The sequence below is a fragment of the Mastomys coucha genome, unplaced genomic scaffold, assembly GCF_008632895.1.
Source record: "Mastomys coucha isolate ucsf_1 unplaced genomic scaffold, UCSF_Mcou_1 pScaffold6, whole genome shotgun sequence".
Lineage (NCBI taxonomy): Eukaryota > Metazoa > Chordata > Mammalia > Rodentia > Muridae > Mastomys > Mastomys coucha.
Genome location: NW_022196912.1, coordinates 20,425,994 through 20,436,486, shown reverse-complemented (window position 1 = coordinate 20,436,486; position 10,493 = coordinate 20,425,994). Strand labels below are relative to the sequence as shown.

The 10,493-nt window shown below is 42.3% G+C and overlaps 1 non-coding gene across 1 annotated transcript; it reads left to right on the top strand.

Moving 5' to 3' along the window:
* Positions 1-285: 285 nt before the first annotated feature.
* On the top strand, positions 286-426 carry LOC116081321. The gene has a single exon (XR_004114820.1). It is a non-coding gene; the product is annotated as a small nucleolar RNA SNORA48 (small nucleolar RNA).
* The last annotated feature ends 10,067 nt before the right edge of the window (positions 427-10,493 follow it).

The window sequence follows — 10,493 nt, the reverse complement described above, 5'->3', positions numbered from 1 at the left end:
TGAGTGGGGGTCTCCCCCAGGGGTCTTTCACAACAAATCATTATTTAAGCTTCTAAATTATATATAAGATATATGTTAGATATATATGTGGTATATTACATAGGAGTAGTATATGCCCTCATGTAGACTGCTTCTACTGGATTTAAACTTAGACTTTTCTTTTTAATGGTTTTGTAGATAGAATTGTGGACCTTGCACATGCAAGGCAAGTGCTTTGCCAACTGCCAGATCTCTTGCCCCCTAAATAAATCTTATGATAATTAGATATAGAAGATTAGGGAATCAACCCCTGGCAATGGGCAAAGTGACACCTTGCTAGTGATAGTATTCTTGTATCAGTCTCGGGCAGCAGATGGTAGTCCTTTTTTCATCCTTGCTTAGTGCTGGGCTTAGTTGCCAAAGCTGTTTCATGCTTAGGGTACATAAAACAATAGTAGCAGCCCAGGCTACTATACCCAGCAAAACTCTCAATTTCCATAGATGGAGAAACTGAGATATTCCTTGTCAAAACCAAATTTACACAATATCTTTCCACAAATCCAGTCCTACAGAGGATAATAGAAGAAAAAGTCCAACACCTTCTCAAAACAAACCCAAAAGAAGATAGCTACAGATACATAATTCCACCTCTAACAACAAAATAACAGAAAGCAACAATCACTTTTCCTTAATATCTCTATGGGCTCAATTCCCCAATAAAAAGACATAGACTAACAGACTAGATATGTAAACAGAAGTCAGCATTTGGCTGCATACAGGGAACACACCTCAGTGTCAAAGACAGATACTACCTCAGAGTAAAAGGCTGGAAAAAATTTTCCAAGCAAATGGTCCCAAGAAACAAGCTGGAGTAGCCATTCTAATATCCAAAAGAGACTTTCAACCAAACATTATCAAAAAAAATGGGGAAGGACACTACATACTCATCAAAAGAGAAATCCACCAAGATGAATTTATAATTCTGAATGCCCAAATGAAAGACCACCCAGATTTGTAAAAGAAATGTTACTGAAACTCAAAGAACACATTGAACCTCACACAATAGTAGTAGGAGATTTCAACATCCACTCTCACTAACAGACAGATCATGAAAACACAAACTAAACAGAGACACAGTGAAACTAACACAAGTTACAAGCCAAATGGATTTAACAGATGTCTATAGGGCATTTCATCCTAAAACAAAAGAACGTACCTTCTCCTCAGGACCTCATGGTACCTTCTCAAAAACCGACCATATAATGGGTCACAAAACAGGCCTCAACATATACAAGAAGATTGAAATAATCCCATGTATTCTACAGGATCACCATGCACTAAGGCTGCTGTGAAATAACAACAAAAACAACAAAAAGCCCACATACACATGGAAGATGAAAGCTATCTACTCAATGATAACTTGGTCAGGAAGATGTAAAGAAAGAAATTAAAGACTTTTTAGAATTTAATGAAAATGAAGGTACAACATATCCAAACTTATGGGACACAATGAAAGCAGTGCTAAGAGGGAAACTCATAGCCCTGAATGCCTCCTTAAAGAAATTGGAGAGACTAAAAGAAGGGACATCCAGGGACTGCCCCACCAGAGGATCCATCCTGTCTGCAGACACCAAACACCAACACTATTGCTATTGCCAAGAGGCATGTGCTTGCTGACAGGAACCTGATATGGCTGTTCCTTGGGAAGTTCTCCCAGCAACTGTCCAGTGCAGAGGTGGATGTTTGGAGAAAACCATCATACTGAGCTCAAGGATCCCAGTGGGGGAGCTGGCAGAAGAACTGGAGGAGTGAAGAGGGATTGCAACCCCATAGGAAGAAAATGTTGGCTGGCCAGACCATCAAGTGCTCTCAGGGACTAGACCAACAATAATGGAGTTGTAGGGAGGGACCACTGACTCCAGATACTTATGCAGCCAAGGATGGCCTTGTCTGACATCAATGGAAAGGGAAGTTCTTGGTCCTGTGAAGGTTTGATATCCCTGAAAGACCCCCGGAACTGGGGAGATCCTTACTCAAGTCTCGGGATGACGAGACTACCCAATGACTCACGAGAGATTGAACTTGCTTGCAATCACATGAGGTTTATTGGGGATACCGGTACCAGGTCGATCTCATGACCTTGCTGGCCAGAGTTCGACGCCAAACACAAGAAGTGTGGGATATTTAAGGGAACATCCACAGGCTGGGGGCGGGGAGAGGGTTACCAAGGAAATCAGAACATAGAAACAGTGGAAAATTTCAGAGGGACCTGACCAAGGTATTCAGTTAGGGAGGGGAACACATTCATTCTAGGAATGCAATCTTCATCTATTGGTCAACAGGGTGGAGAGTCTCATAAACCACTAGACCTTCATTCTTAGTTCCGCCCTCATAGTGGATCATTTCAGGAGGGGCAGGTATCGGGAACCAGAGCCCTGAGGCTCTCAATTCCTGGAACCGGCTATTTTATATTTCTGGCTGGCTACAGCGGCCCTCCATGTCCTTTTAGGTAAAGGTTATACACCATACATTTGTATTAAATGCCCTCATTTTAAATTCTAAGATTCTCCAGCCTTTCATCCCAGTGTAGGGCAATGCTGGAGTAGTGGGGCAGGAGAGGGTGATTGGGTAGGGAAGCACCTTCATAGAGGCAAAGGGAGGGAGGAGAGGTCGAATGTAGGATGGGGGTTTATGGAGGGGTAACCCGGAAATGATATATCATTTAAGATGTAAACAAATGGAATGATTAATTTAAAAAAACAAAACAAAGCAAGAAAACAAAATAAAAAACAAAACAACCTGTTCAGCAAACACCTGAGATTCCTGAAATGCTTCCCCATGTTAATGAGGCATTCCAGATACTGAAGAGATCAGCTCAGAGCCATTGGAAAATTCCACTAGAGCCCCTCCACCCACCCACCCCAGAACATGTACATACCCCTCCCCTCCTGGAAGAGACTGATCAGGGAGAACAAAGGCACCCCTCCCCCTCCTGGAAGAGAAAGGCTGACATTACTCAGGAAGACCACTGGGGTGACCAACCATTGGCCACCCTTTGCTACCTCATTTATTCCCTAAGGACCAATCTGTTTAAAAGTCACACTGTTCTGCCAATCACATTGTGCTTAATGGCTGCTGCTCAGTACAAACACTCGTTGGACCAGCTGCCCAGGGTCGCCGCCTCTCCTTCCGATGCAGGACCATCCCAGCAAGCCGGAACACTAATTCCTCTTGCTTTTGCATTGATCTCCAGCTTGGAGTAGTTCACTCTCAGAGGGTCCCCAATAGCTAAGGCTCAAATTAGGAATATTACAGTACCCTAAACCCAGACCCAATAATGTATCGGTAGGCACTGATGACACCCTCCATTAATCCTAGCACTGATTCCTTTAATCCCAGGCTGACAAATCTCTTGATTTTGAGGCCAGTTTAATTGACAAAGCTAGTTCCAGGACAGCCAGGGTTATACAGAGAAACCCTGTCTTGAAAAAGAAAGGGGGGGTGGGGAAGGAGAGGGAGAGGAAGAGAGAGAAAGGAAGAAAAAAGAAAAAAGAAAAGAAGAGAAAAAAGAAAAGAAGAGAAGAGAAAAGAAAAGGAAAAAAAAAGAACACAGGGGGCTGGAGAGATGGCTCAAGGGGTTAAGAGCACTGATTGCTCTTCCAAAGGTCCTGAGTTCAAATCCCAGCAACCACATGGTGGCTCATAACTATCTGTAATGAGAACTGATGCCCTCTTCTGGAGTGTCTGAAGACAGCTACAGTGTACTTACATGTAATAAATAAATCTTTGAGCAGGAAAGAGCGGGGCCTGAAAGAGAAGAAAAAGTATCTGAAGACAGCTACAGTGTACTCACATAAAATAAATAAATCTTTAAAAGAAGAAAAAGAAAAGGAAACACAATTCCAAGATAAACAGAGAACATGGGTGGGGCAAATCCAAACCAAGGGAAATCCCATGAATGTCTGGTCACTAATCTCCCTGAGGTCAGGACAAACAAGGAAAGACCAAGGACCTGCCACAGCATGGCAAAGACTAAAGAGATAGGGTGGCTAAAGTACAGATGCGCCCTGCTTCCATCTGAAAGAGAGTATGTGAATCAGCGAAAAACTAAAGAGATTTGAGTAAAGTCAATAGTCAAATTTGCTGTACTATATCAAAATTCCTTAATTTTAATACATTTTATACCTTGTTATGAAAAATGTTAGTAGGGCCGGGCAGTGATGGCGCACGCCTTTAATCCCAGCACTTGGGAGGCAGAGGCAGGCAGATTTCTGAGTTCAAGGCGAGCCTGGTCTACAGAGTGAGTTCCAGGACAGCCAGGGCTACACAGAGAAACCCTGTCTCAAAAAACCAAAAAATAAAAAAAAAAAATTAAAAAAAAGAAAAATGAAAAAAGAAAAAAGAAAGACTATGACAGAATTGTTTATACTGCCTGAGAATTCTTTTGTAAATGAAAAAGTATTTCAAGAGAAAACTTTTCTCCCTTCAGTGTTTTGAGTCTTACTATACTAACTGGCCTAGAGCGCACTATATAGCCCAGCCTAGCCTCAAATTCATGGAACTCCTCCTGCCTCAGCCTCATGAATGCTGAAATTACAAGTATGAGCTTCCAAACCCAGCAAGAAAAACTGGGATGTTTTTTTTTTCTTCTTTTTTTTTTTTTTCCCGAGACAGGGTCCCACTATGTAGCTCTGGCTGTCCTGTGTAGCTCTGTAGACCAGGCTGGCCTCAAACTCACAGAGATCCACCTGCCTCTGCCTCCATAATGCTTGGATTAAAGGTATGCACCACCACTGCCCGGTTTTGGTTTTTTTATTTTTGTTTTTTGTTTATTTGTTGTTTGTTGTTTGTTTTTTTAACAATTCCATTTGGTCAGATTCCTTCAAACTAAAAAGATTCTGTACCACAAAGGAATCAACAGAGAGACAGATCGCAGGATTCAGGGAAAACATCTGTAAACAATCCATCTGATCAAGAGTTAATACCCATAACAAATAAGGAACCCCAGTGACTCATTAGCAAGAAAATACCATGATATAAAGATGAGCAAAAGACCCAAATAAACATTCCTCAAAATGAGCAAACAGCTAATAGATTCATGGAGGGAAACTGTTTAACTCAGTAAGCAACAGGAAATGCAAATCAAACCACAAATTACCAACCCCTGTTAGGATAGCTAGCTATTCCCAAAAGTATCAAAGCTGGAGTTGGATTGAGAACTCAGTGGCTAAGAGCACACACCATTGCTCCTGCAGAGGACCCAAGTTCAATTCCCTTCACCCACATGTGATGACTCACAGCTGCCTGTAACTCCAGCTCCAGTGGGATCAAATGCCTCTAATCTCTGTGGGCACCTGCACTCACATGTCCATATTCATATACAGATACACATGAATAAAAATAAAAACTAAGTCCCCTTTTTAAAAGATAAAAGCTAAGTATTGGCTGAGGGTAGGGGGAAGGGGGAACCTTGTGCACTGCTAGTGAGCATGTAAACTAGCCGTTATGTAAAACAGTACGAAGACCCTCAGAAAACTAAAATGAAGATGACCACAATAGTGCACACCTGTAAGCCCAGAACTCAAGAGACTAGGGCAGGAGGATCATATCTTCCCCTTTCTGAAGAATAAACTATATCTCCTCCATGTAGACCTCTCATGTGTATATATGGATGAGCAGGCGTGGAGGCCAGGGACTGTTACCTTTCTCAGATGTACCTCTCCACATTACCTTCTGAGATAGGGTCTCTCACTGAATGCCAACACCACCCAGGCCAGCAAGTCCCAGGGATCCTCCTGTCTCAGTGTCCCCATTGTGGGGGGTTACAGATATGAATTACCAACCCTGGTTTCTTTATTTACATGGTAGAAACTGAACTCAGGACCTCATCCTATGTATAACAAGTACTTTACCAGCTAAGGCAATTGTACATCCTCCTCCCTGAGTTCTTTTAGGTCTCAAATACTCAAAGGCTGGATTCTATGGCAATATCATTGTCTCAGAAAGCAGCAATACCTCTGTGTCTTGCACCATTAGGAACCCAGAATGTTTCCATACTTAGAGTTCCTATAGCTGGTTACCTTCCTTTTTCACTCTCTTGCCTGAGATCTCCCCTGAACAAATAATTACCTTGAGGCTCTCAATCTTGAATGAAATGCCCACCTTGAACTTTTATGTAGATATCACTCAAAAGCTTTCTCAAGAACTGGAGAGATGGTTCAGCATATAGAGCACTGACTACTCTCTCAGAGGACCCGAGTTTGATTCCCGTCACCCGCAGGTTAGCTAACTACCCTCTGTAATTAAGTTGCAGGGAATCTAATGCCCTCTTCTGGCCTCCATGGGCACCACATGAACATGGTGTAGACACATACATGCAGATGAAACATCCACATACATAAAATAAAAATAAATAAATCTCAGAACAGATTTAAGTTTTCTCATTCTTATTTCTTAGTGAGTCTGGAAGCAGATGGATTTACCCACAAATATCAATGCCCCAATTTTCTGGTATCTCTTTATTCCTTTTATGTTTGGGCTATACTAGCTAATAATCTTCTGATCTCAGTTTTTAAAATTTTGAGTCAAGGTATCACTATTCAGCCTTGGTTAACCTCAAACTTATAAACCTGCCTCAATCTCTCATGTGCTGGGATTAAAAACATACACTCCCACACCTACCTCAGTTCCTCTTCATAATGCCCCTCCCATGCAACAAATATAAAGCAAACAAATATCCAATAACATTCCATTGTAATTTTTCCTAGATACTGTGGTCTGCCCCAAGCAATTACAGTAATTGTGTAATTACTGTAAATTTCCAAAAAATGGTATGTTATCATTCTTATTGTTATTTCATGAGTGTTTTGCCTATATGTGTATATGTGCACATACACACACACAGCACCTGTGTTCCTAGTGCCCTCGGAGGCCGGAGAGGACATCAGAATTCCTGGTACTTGAATCACTGTTGGTTGTGAACCACCATGTGGGTGCTTGGAATCAAAACCCAAGTCCTATGCAAGAACAGCAAATTCTTTCAAACACTGACCTGTCCCCCAACACCAATATTGCCATTCTTTTAAAGACAGTTTTCACACTGTCTAGCACTCAATTAGGGAACCTATCATACCTATCCAGGAGCTTTCCCACAACAGTAACCCTTTAACTTCCACACAGTATAGTAGACTGTGGTGAAATTAAACACTCTCCTTTAAGGATGACTCGGGCTTCTCTTATGATGTCAATTACCCTGCCAATGTGTGATACCCATGTGACAACACTGGGGTTAAAAAAAAATGAAATGGGCCGGGCGTGGTGGTGCACACCTTTAATCCCAGCACTTGAGAGGCAGAGGCAGGCGGATTTCTGAGTTCGAGGCCAGCCTGGTCTACAGAGTGAGTTCCAGGACAGCCAGGGCTACACAGAGAAACCCTGTCTTGAAAAACCAAAAAATAAAAAAAATAAGAGGAGAGAGATGGTACACTCACTTAGCTTAGTCTAGAGAAGACATACCTGCTCACATACCAATACTGTTGGTATTCTGTCTGGACTCCACTCCCACAGATACCTGGCAGCAGCCAGGCATGCTCCTCCCCAGGTGGGCCTGACCCTATGAAAGGGGCTGCTTGACCCCTCCCCTCTTTCCCCCTTGCTCCCCTTCTCTCCCACTCCCTCCCCCCTTCTCAGTGTGGCCAAGGCCAGCCTCTACTTCTCTACTCTCTCCTTCTCTCTACCTTTCTCTGCCTCAACTACTCTCTTAACTCCTCTCCCCATGCCCTGAATAAACTCTATTCTATACTATAGCATCATGTGACTGGTCTCTCAGGGGGAAGGGATGCCTCAGCACAAGTCCGCTGAGCCACACTCCCTTCCCCCATACCCCACCAGAAAATATTCTAATAGCTCTTTCTCTCTTTATGATCTCAACACTCACAGTATATTGTCCAGTTAGTCATTCTGTTCTCTCTGCAGGGATAATCCCTTGTGTACTATATAAAAGCATCACCTGTCAATAGCTGGGCAAAAAGTAGAAGGTGGAATATCTAGATGTGAGAGATTCTGGAAAAGAGTCAGATGCAGGGGGATTTGCCGCAGAGATACAGAAGTATGAAACTGAGGAGAGGCAACCAGCCACATGGCAGGACTTGGATTGGTATAAAGGAATTAATATAAGTTAAGAGCTAGTTAGGGAGGGAGCCTAAGCTAAGGCCATACATAGGCACTCATAAATAAATTAGTCTCCTTGTCATCATAGTTTGGGGGCAGACTTAGAAAAAGCCAAATGGTTACAAATGGTAACCAATATGGCGCTTGTAAAATCCAAGCTTAGATCCCAGAGGGGAGGGTTATGGGGCAGGGGAGGGTAGGAATGGCCCAGTGAAGGTGGATGCCCGGGGAGAGGCATGAGGAGGAAGTACCCTCTCAGAGACAAAGGGGAGGGGAAGGGGGTGACGAACTCTGTGGGGGAGTACCAGGGGATGCCAATATTTAGAATGTAAAAAAAATAATTAATTAAAAAAATAATCCAATCTTGGGAAGGCAATGGGGGAAGGAGAGAAGGAGAAGCCCCAAGTGGGGAAGGCAGGGAAGAAGCACTTCCCAGGCATGGCAGAGGGGGGAAGCCTGCAGCTGCCCAGAGCTGGGTCAGCCTGCTTTACTCCATGAGAAGCATGGCTTCTTAAGGGGCCCCCATGGAGGTTTGTGGCTCACACTACTCTGTGAGCTGTGTCCTGGAGCCAGAACAGACAGAAGGCCCTTCAACCCAAAGCCACCTTCCCAGAGTGGGTGGAAATCAGAGGGCAGACCTCTCCTCCTGGAGAGAGGGACCTATGGGGGTGGGAGGGGGAGTGGAGTCAACAGCCTGTGTGACTCCATAGCTGAGCAGATAGAGACTGGGCAGAGGCCAGCTACAGACTCTTGAAGATGGCAGAAAAAGCTAAAAGGCTCCAGACTTGGTAAGACACTTGGGAAGTTCTTAAAAGGAAAGTAAGGTAAAATTTAAGAGAATAAAACAAGTAAAAATGCAAAATGCAGTAACAGTTTTTGGATTGTTTAATTTGTTTTACTTAGCATACAAATAATTACTTTTCAATAATGATTGCAATTTTACATATCCTTTTTAAGAGACCAAAAGAAAATAGATAAGAAGACTAAAAAGTTAAATGCTAAATTGGAAGCTATAGAACAGATATTAGAGGATTCTTTAAGTCAGAATAAAGACTCTAAAGAAGAACTCAATCTGGAACCTACAAGGACAGTAAAAAAAAATGTCCACAAAGGTTTGAGGAAATAGAATGGCAACCCATAGAGATACAATATACTGAGTTAAGAATACAAATCCTGTTAAATGATGCTACCTTTCAGCAATGTCATACAACAGCTCATGTGCTTTATTTTGCAGAGTTTTGGAGAATTAAAGTATGTACAAATGTTAATGAACCATACAGTTGATTTATATTCATGATTTCAATGTGCTTTTGCCTGGAGTTCTAAAAAGGCTGATCATAAGATTGTACACTTCTTAAAGATGATAGCTATCTTGAAAATGCCTTTGCAGGCTGAAGCTGATATTCCAATATGAGTATCCATTACAATACAGTTCTTTAGACATTATGGCATAGAAGATGTTACAGATATATTTTACAACCCTACAGGACAAACAATTGTAAAAAGATTTAACTACACTGTAGCAGAGATGCTCATAGAACAGAAGGAGGATATGGGATCTCCCAGAAACAGATTACATAATGCTTGGCTTTAAATTTTAAAATATCAATGAGATGGATGGATAGCACCGCTGCTGAATTTTGAATTTTGAATGTTGAACATTGAATTGGGGTAGGGTTGGTGGGTAGAGGGGATTGCTGGATTAGACCTGCCTATGTAATTTAAAGATGCCCTAACCTCAGAATGGAAGAAAGAAAATGTGTCCTGTTGGGGGAGAGGTTTTGTCTTTGTTTCAACAGGAGAAAAAAAAATCAATGGATTCCATCGAAATTAATAAAGATTAGGTTTGACCAAGGGAGACCTCCTGAAAATCTATGAAGAAAGCAAGAAAAACAACAAAACAGGTAAGCATATATTGATCCTATTCCATGGGAACAGCTCCAGCCAGAACTTCAGTTAAGCATAGCCAATGAACCGGGTTGGCTACAGAGTCCTCAGGACTTACCGTGCCATCCTTTCAAATGGCATGGATGGAATTCATAGTACAGTTTAGATATACAGTCCAAACAGACTTATAAAGTTTGATTTTTTTTTTCTGCTCAAGCATAGAGCAAAGAATCTTTAGCTGAACTGTGCACATTGCACATGCCATCCACATGCTAATGGAGAAACATATATTACCTTTGAAAGTTTGTTTGGAAAGCATAAGAACCACATGCCAAAGAAGACAAGTAGGCCAGGTGATCATATGTCACATATTCCTCAAATGATGCTTCCTCACGTGGGAGGCAGAGGCAGGCGGATTTCTGAGTTCGAGGCCAGCCTGGTCTACAGAGTGAGTTCCA